This window comes from Solanum tuberosum, unplaced genomic scaffold (assembly GCF_000226075.1).
Source record: "Solanum tuberosum cultivar DM 1-3 516 R44 unplaced genomic scaffold, SolTub_3.0 scf00035, whole genome shotgun sequence".
Classification (NCBI taxonomy): Eukaryota; Viridiplantae; Streptophyta; class Magnoliopsida; order Solanales; family Solanaceae; genus Solanum; species Solanum tuberosum.
The window spans coordinates 133,995-143,896 of NW_006238963.1; positions in this window are offsets into that span (position 1 = coordinate 133,995).

A 9,902-nucleotide genomic window follows, 5' to 3' on the forward strand; every position below is an offset into this window, starting at 1 on the left:
TAAAATCAACAAACCAATGTTGGCCTCACAAGTAACCCTACTTTCGTACATTTGAAAAGAAGAAATATCTCATGTGGGTGTGGGATCCGTGTCCGATTTGGTCAATCAATTTTGGATACTTTGACCAAAATCGATGGGAAAGTCTGGACAGTTTTAGTGACTTCTATAATCAATACAAAAGTTGAGATGAAATTGAAGAAAATGGAATACCTTTTTGTATAGAAACTTCTACGTCAATCCTTTTTCTTTAATCTCCTAGGATTCTACTCAAGTTCTTCACAAAATATCTTATAGTTTAGGTTTTATAACTCTATTTTTAGATATTTTAATTATTTTTAGGTGAATTCTGCAGCATCCATACATGGATTCATATCCCCGAATTTTAAAAATTAGATCATGAAGGATCTGACCTCTAGATTCGCACCCGAGTTCGAGCAACTTAGACTATAACTGTATTTTTGCAGTCGGATTTTCAAAACCCAATACATATAGTAATTTCAAGTTGTTCACATTTACTTTTTCTTTGTCAACAAACGAAAACAATGAAACCCCATTACGTGGGGTCTAGAGAGGGTAGAGTATATACAGACCTTATCACTATCTCGGCTTAAGTGCATCAACTAACTTTTTCTTTGTCACCAACTTATTTTCTTCATCTGTACGTATTAATAATGAAATATTAAGTCGTTCATGTATAGAGAAAAAAAACTGTAGTATCTATCTTTATATCTCATAGAGTGTAATAAGGAAACACAATCAAATCGTCATTTGTTTGGTCATATTGATTAAAAAGTTGTTGCATATACACATGTACTTGTGAATGGTGATGTTTATACTAGTAAAAATAATAATGTTTAGTTATTATTATTTTAGTGGATTGTTTGGTAAAAGGAAATTTCCAAGACACGTCTTGACAATTAGATTATATAAGTTTGATGGGTTTGGCCAAAAAAAAAACAAGAAAAATACTACAAGTACTATTTTTTCGATGTGAAAGAAAATGAGTGGAGAATCTTATACAAATGACATAGTTATGATATCATGAGGCACTTGAAAAAAGTGAAAAATTCCCTTTTGGAGAGTCTCTTTAGTCTTTACACTTCACCCCACCCTTGTTTACCTTTTTATGAAGATTGTATATGTACATACATATCCAGGTGGAAAGTTACATCCCTTTTTTTAAATTTAATTTTTATAAAAAAATATGCTTTTCTTTATTCAGTTGAAGTGCACTTACCTCACGTTTTAATTCTTTTTTTAACCTTGGGAGTATCATATTAATTATTGACAATCAAGATTGCATAATCTTTTGATGATATAATTTAAACCAAAAATTGTTTGGTTCGAGTATTGCGAATAAATTTATCTTTGGTAAAGGGTGTTTTACTTAGAACTGGTACTTGATTTTTAATGCGAAGCTAAATTAGTCAAGTTTCAAAGTTGGTATCTATATTAAAGTCGTCAGATCAAATTTTTTAGCTCTGTCGATTTAACTTTTAAGATTCTTAGCATTGAAATCGTTTATATTTTATAATTAATTATGAGTTCAAACCTACTATTAGCCGTAATTTCATTGAAGTAGTTCTAATTTCTTACTAGTAAGTGAGAAATTAGAAGTAATACATTTACTAGGTTGTTAGCACTTAGCACCTTCATATTAATATTAATTGGGAGTGTCAACCAAGTTTTGTTCGAAAACCATAAATCTTTGGTAGACCTACTATAAATGTTTCTTCCAACTCCATGTTTTAAAAACAAATCAATATATAAGAAACTTAATCCAAAAGAAAAGTGTATTTTTTGAAGAAAGTTGGTCGGTAGGGGAATTCAATTTTTTTACTTCAACCAAGTATTTAGAGATAGAGTAAACAAAGAAAATGAAACAAATTACATCTTTAGTGGGTTTTCAATTTTATTATGAAGATCATGAGATGCAAAGAACATTTTGATATATTGCATAAATTTTTATTTTATTATGAAGATCGTGAGATGCAAAGAACATTTTGATATATTGCATAAATTTTTAGGAACATAAAATTTAAAAGTTTCCTTATCAGTATTTTCAAAAGCATTTTTGGAACGAGTCTTGAAGAGGAAGCGTATAAAAAATACTTAAGGGCGCCAACGAAAGGAGTAGATTCACACGATATACACCCTATAATTTGGGGCGTAAAAATATATGTATTAGGCATTAAATTTTATTTTTATTATTTTAATAATATTTTTGCTATAAATTATATTTTTATTATTGGTATAACAATATTCATACTCTATGCTGCAATATTTTCATGTTGTAGCCACTTTTCTTAAAATATAACAATAAAACAAAAATTAATTTGAAATTAGATGCCCGAATTCTATAATAAAATGTCTATTTAATTTTCATCTTAAAATTTTAAATTTATAAATAATTAAAGATAATAATTTTTAAAAATCATAATAAATAATTTGAAACGGAGAATAGTACTTAGAAATTTATTGGTAGAAAAAATTGAATGGGTAAGTTCCAAATAAGTTAGGGGACAGATGAAACTTCCTTTTGTTTGTTATTCACATCACCAAATTTGGTGAAGAAAGCAAAGCTGCAAACAACTACCCTTTTTATCTTTATTATTAGGGAAAAAGGTCTAATATACCCCTCAACTTTGTCATTTGGAGCTGATATGCCCCTCGTTATGAAAGTGGCTCATATATACCCTTACCGTTATACAAACGGCTCACATATACCCCTACCGTTACAAAATGAGCTCACATATACCTTAATTTAACGGAAGTGAAAAAAATAGTTTTAAATTTATGTTTTTGACTTTTAAATTTTAAAAAAAATCATGTAGGGGTATATATGATCCTTCTAGCAAATTTCAAGGTATATTTTAATTTTTTTTATACATAAATTATATTTTAACGTCTTTGATTATCATTTTTTGAGTTTTTTATTCTTATTTTATTTTTTTCTTTCGTTCGTTAGTGTAAAGAGAAAATTTTTAAAACTAATTTTTTTGTGACTATATTATAATTTAAAACTTATTTTTTTCGACTATATTGTTTATTTAGTTTTTTGTATATATTGGGTCATCTATAATAAAGTTTACAAGAAAATTAGTGAAACATAAATAAATTTGACCATCAAAATAATAACTTTAAATTAGTCGTTGAAAACAAAAAAAGTACAAAAAAAATTATGTGTGAGGAGGATTAAATATACCCATATGGGATTATATTTTTTAAAAATAATAATAATTAAAATATGAAATTAAAATTAATTTTTTCACTTCCGTTAGAGGAAAAAGGTATATGTGAGCCATTTGTATAGCAAGAGAGGCATATATGAGCTACTTTCATAATGAGGGGTATATCAGCTCTAAATAATAAAGTTGAGGGGTATATCAGATCCTTTTCCTTTATTATTATTACCATATTACTTAGTACTACCTTTGGGTTTGTGGCCTGTTTTTAGGGATCTTTGGGTACGTGGGATAAAGTATAATATTTTAGAATTAAGTTTGTAATTAAAATTATATCTTATTTGGTTTAAGCTATAAATTTATATCTTCTATCATTTAGGGAAAGAAGACAAATATATCTCTGAACTGTCGTAAATAGTATACAAATACTCTCCGTTATACTTTTCGGACATTGGTACTCCCACCATCCAAAAATCAGAGCATATTTGCCCTTCACTCTTAACGGAAGAATAATATAATTAGGGACACGTGGCGCAATCCCACGACTAAATCCGATTTGACCAATTAATTAACCTAAAATTTAACCCACCTGATACACCCATTACTCACACTAATACTAACCTATCTAAAAACCTAAAAAGATCTTTCCTTTTAGGGTTTCTCTTTTGTTGTTTTCTATCATTTGTGGCCTGACTTTCCTTCTGGAGTTCCATATGTGTTAGTTCTTTCGACTTACACTGCACCATTTTGAGTTCTCGGGATGTGTGTCCTCATGACCTCGATTTTTGGATCGTAACAAAATATTTTCATCTAATTTAATATTATTTTATCCAATTTCTCTCAAATTGAATAAATTAGTTCCAAACTTGTAATTTTAAGATTGAAATTCGAAATAACTTTATCCAGAAATCAAACGACCTTTTAGAATTAAAAGAGAAGATAAGTGGGGCAACATACGGGCCATAGTCCATAGGCATCTTCTTCCGTGCGCTGCGAATTCAATTCCCTTTCATGGGGACCATACGCGGTTTTGTGGCCTCATTCCCCATCATCCTCAACCAACTGGTTCCCTTTTTTTTAAAAAAAAAAAAAAAAAATTTATAAAAAAAATATTTATTTTTTTAATAAATTGACCCAATTTGCTTCACTTTAGGACTTTAGGTGTTCAATAAATAGTTAAATACTACCTTTGAGTTAGGTATAAAAAAATTGACAAGTTTAAGAGACTGTTTATATTTTCGATCTTTAAAATGAATATAAGAAAATAATTAAAGAAAGGGATGATGTAAATAAGAAAAATAATAACAACATACTCAGTGAAATTTTATAAGAGGGTAAAGTGTGTGCAAATCTTCTCACTATCTCATGAAGATAGATAGACAATTGTTTCCGAAAGACGCTCACATCGAGTACACCTAATCCAAATACAAAAAAAACCATATAAAAAACATAGCAACTAACGTAAATAATATGGAGTAGACTAAAATAAAGTGGTGCGACTTAAATCATACAGAATAGTAAATGATGAATAATATAATATTGATTTGCAGAAATAGGGAATTAAAAGAAGTATGAAATGTTTAGTTATTTGACATCAATATTTAGATCATAACATTAAAATTCAAATTATTATTGTTGTATTCTACAAAATCATGACATTAATTATCAAGTTCGAATCTATTATTATTTGTAAAGTTGTGATATTTTCTATGTAAAGCAATTGGAAGTTAGTCTTTAAATACAACCTTTTAAAAGAGAGAAATTGATGTAAACTTTGTAATATATATATATATATATATATATAAGTGAAATTATTTCTATGGATTATTTTGAAATGATCAGTAGCTCAGCAACCTCATTGCGGTTTTGACCATTTTAATATATTTAATTATAGATAGTTTTAGAACAAATACAGCTAATAATTTGGTCTTTAGGGTTACACTATTGACCACTTTAATATATTCAAATTCTCACCAAATATTCTTTTTTAATAATTATGTTATGCTTATTTGATATTTTTTTGTGTGTCGGATCACATGTTCACATAGACAACGGGCTGCCACATGGACTTTTTTTTTTCTTTCAAACATTAGATAACTTATAATAAGAAAAAATACATAATTACCCCAATCAAATTTGTACCATTTTTTTAAGTAGACACCTAAAGTTTGCGGGGGTTCTATTATCCCATCCAATCATTTTCAACAATTTTAAATACACTACTTTTATAATATTTGCTATTTCATGACCAGTGCGTGTGTTTCACCCCCAAATAAAATAATATTTTTTTATTTTTCTTACTTGTTAAATAGTGGGTCGGGTAAACCCTGACCCACTCACATTTTAACCCTTAAACCTTTTTAGAAAATTCATCGTTCATCTTTCCCAATTCCTTTTTCCAGTTCTTTTGATTTACTTCACTTCAAAAGATTTTTTTTTTTTTCTGAATTTCTTTGTAGATATATATTTATGTAAGTTTTGTGTGTTATTTTTCAGTGTTTTTGTTGTTTATTTGGAGTTTGATTTCAATTTTATTTCTTCAAAAACTAGTTTAATCATTTTTAGCTTTGTGGGTATTCCCAAATCAAGACTAGCTTTGAGTTCTATAAGTGAATTTCACTTTTTTTTTAAATTTGTTCGAGTAGATTCTTTGATACTTTTGATCTGGGAAAACTATATGAACGGAAATGAGTTCAAATTTCTTTGTTAAAAGGTAAATTAGGTGCTAAATTGACCAAGTATTATGTCGTTGTTAAGTAGATTTTCTAATAAAAGGCATTAAGATGGATTGCTAGAACTTGATGAGTATACAATAAAAAAACTCGCTTTGCGTAGTAAAGAACCAACTTTTGCGGTTGAGAAAAGCTCTCAACAACCACTAATGGTGGTTTGGGGAAGAAGAAACGTGGGCCTCTTTTCACTTTGGTTTAACAATGCCATCTGTCAGTTTTCCATTGGTTTGGGGCTGTAATTTTACTCTTTTACGCGCTTTTCTAGTGTGAAATTACAATTGCTGTGAAAATGGATCAAAATGACGTATTTATTGTCGATTTAAATGATTTCGTGGGTAATAAGACCTCCGCAAATTTAAAGTGTCTTCTTAAAAAAAGGATCTAAGTTTGATGAAGTAATTATGTATTTTCTCCTTGTAATAATTAAGAACATGATGTAATAAATTATTTTGTTTATTATTTTTAAGAGGTATGTCAAATTAAATAAGAAAATAAAATATAATAGAATTTTTTATTCAGATTTTTGTGACAGGAAAGAAAAGTTGTTCACAATACTTCATTCGTTCATTTTTATTTATTCATTTTGAATTTTGCATGTGCCTTGAAATATAATCAGATGAGTATTCTATCACAATTACATACTTTATTGTGTTTATTTACTTGTTAAATATTTTCTAATTTGATTTCTCTTTTAAATGTCAAATAAAAAATTAAAGGATAATTTTTTTTACCTATTATATCCTCGGTTTATTTAAATTGAGTTAATGTCTTTGAAAAATGTAGTGAGTAAATATATTTGAGACTCTATCAATTAATACGGGTAGACTAATAAATTCACTATATAATTAATTATTTTTCTAATAAGTGTGTCAAGTCAAAATTTGTCAAGTAATAAAAGAAAGGAATATTAATTAATATTTATATAATTTTAAATTTTGAAAAATGAAATAAATAATTAATGATATAAGGATAAAACATGAAAAATAATATGTTTTTTCTCTTAATATACTGATAATGACAAGTAAAAGTCATGAAAATATATTTTTAAATAATGAATAAGTAAAATTGTTTTCATTTGATATATAAAAATGGGAAACAAATTTAAATCAATTATCGATGTCACACCTTAGAAATATGCCATTTTCTTAAACCTTATGTAAATATAAAATATCTCATTCACAAACTATTTTTTTAATTAATTTTTTCTCTAACATTATTTGAGAATTGAGATGGATGATTTATCATGTGACGAGAAAAGGGTGGAATCCAGAATATAAGGACCTACTCAACTAATTTTCTACATGAATTTAGACATGATTTTTTTTTCCAAAAATTATTTTTAGAAGTTGTATGAAAATATAAATAATATGTCTAGCTGTTAAGAAACTAAAACATAATAAATATTAAGAGTTGGTTGCATTTATAAGATAAGGTAGCGTGTAATTTTCAGTGAACTAACTTATGTTTATTAAAATTAAATTAATTAAAACAAATACAGTAGGTACGATTTTAATCTGAAATCTAAGAATGTTATATACGCCACAATATATTATCAATGTCATATCCATATTATTTATGATTCATAATTATACAAAGACTTTTCTTATAGTTGGTGTATTAATAGTTAACGTTATCTTTGACCAAAGAAAAAAAAGAAGTTAACGTTATCTAAAATTGATTTTCAACATTTAATTTATTTTGTTTTACTTGATTACCAATATACCACTAAAAAAATGAATGGAGTGTTTAAATTGTGTAGGTAGATTTTAATTTTTTAAAATAATGTTTTTAGAGTACTTTAGCGTTTAGTATTTGTACATTAAGATGAAAAACTTCTTATGGATAATTAATAAGTAGTTTTACGTAAACCTAAAATTTTTGTCTTTCACTATTGTTAATTGTTATCTCGTGAATTTTGTTACTTTTATTTTGCTTTTCATTCTATTTTATTTGAAAAGTTCTTTGAGGTTTATCGCTTCAATAAAATCATGAATTCATTAGTGATGGATGTCCACTTGACTCGGTCATAGAACTCTGCTCCGTTCTTAAGTTGTGTTTACATATGCTTTAACACTAGTAAAATATTTAAGTTTTGTGAGAAATAATTTTCTTATTTTTAAAAAAGAAGAAGATTAGAACTAGTTTTTCAAAACTCAAAAAATTAGTTTCAAGTAGGAATAAAATATTGATTGTAACGCATAATCAACCACAATAACATATTTAGTATAGTCTCATAAAATGGAATCAAGAGAGGAGTGTACATAGATCTTACACTTATTTTAGAGGTAGACCCTCGCTTTTAGATGATATATGTATCAAGCATCACTTCCACATCAGCTTCATGTGTTACGCCACTAAACTTGCATTCCAAATATTTAGTATTGATTCTGCTTAACATGAATCCTTTAGACTTCGTGCTATATCTATCTCCAAACCTCAAGCTTGGCATTAACTTCACCACGAGTCTCGTCAATTAGAACTATGTCATCCGCAAATAACATAAACCATAACACTTCACCTTGAAATTATCGCGTTAACGTATCCATAACTTATAAGGCAAATAAAAAGAGATTAAGGACTATTGGTGTAATATACCACAAATATATTAAATTACAGTTGAACATAAAATGAATAAATAAATCTTTAGAATGAGACGCGTATATCTCGCTCTCTTTTTATATAGTGAATATAGTTGAAGACTTAAAATATTTTCTTTATCTCAACTCTCTTTCACTACATTAATCTTAATATAAACACAATACAATACTACTCATCTTTTTCACTCTATATTTTCTTGTACATTTCTTGTTATTTACAACACAAAGAAAGACCACTATTTATAGGTGATGAATTATTCCTTTCAATGAATAGGAAGATAATAGGTAGTAAATTAGATAAGTGAATGACCTATATGTTACATAGGTTACAAGAATAAAGAGGTAAGATCAATAATGGGTGAAACGAAGAGTTGGTGATCACAAAAATTACTACAACTAATGACCACATTCTTCCACTCAAATATAAGTCTCCTCCAACGATCCTTACCCAAGTTTTGACTACCTCATAAACATTCTTGATCACCTTAATGTAGGTCACATATATACGTTTCCGATCTTCAAGCATCTCCACATAACTACCTTGAAAATTTTGTCATGGATTTTTTTCAAGTCGAATAAAGAGTATTCAGTCAGTCTTCTTACGAGATAAATAAATGACTTATGTAGATGAGTGTTTCGACCTTAATTCAAATTGTTTCTCGAAAAATAGTCATACCCCTCCTCACCCGCATCTTCATCACTTTTTTTTAAATCTTTATAGTGTGGCTTAACAACTTGATACTACTACTGTTGTTATAATTCTATAATTATGAATGTCACTCTTATTCATATACAATAAAATCATTGTACCTCATCTCCAATCTTTAGACATCTTCATCATCTTAAAAATGATATTGAACAACTCAGTCAACTAGCTTTATATACCTACTTTTTTTGCACTCTTTCAAACTTCCATCAAAATCTCATCTAACCTTCCATCGAAATCTCATCTAACCTCCTTTAACTCTTATATACGCCTACCATACTCATAATCACATTACTTCTTCAAATACTCTAAATCCCTCATCATAATAGTCCTTAATTAATTAGACTTCTTACATTCTATTTTACATAAAATGCTACTTAATCGGGCAGTTGGTTTAAAATGTTTATTTAATATCATATTCATAGTGATAAAAAAATAATTGTTGTCAAAATCCAATTAAATTATTTTAAAAAATTAGTTTATCAAACTTCAGAACTTATAATATTTTATAAATATTTATTTTTCAACTTCAATTTAGTTTATTTAAAATTTCTACTCCACCCAATCCATTTAACTTATCATATTTTTTTACACATCCTTTAATAATTTAACTAAATCATCATTATTTTTTCTTTGATCTCAATTTAATACTCCCTCCGTCCCTATTTAGTTGTCCACTTTA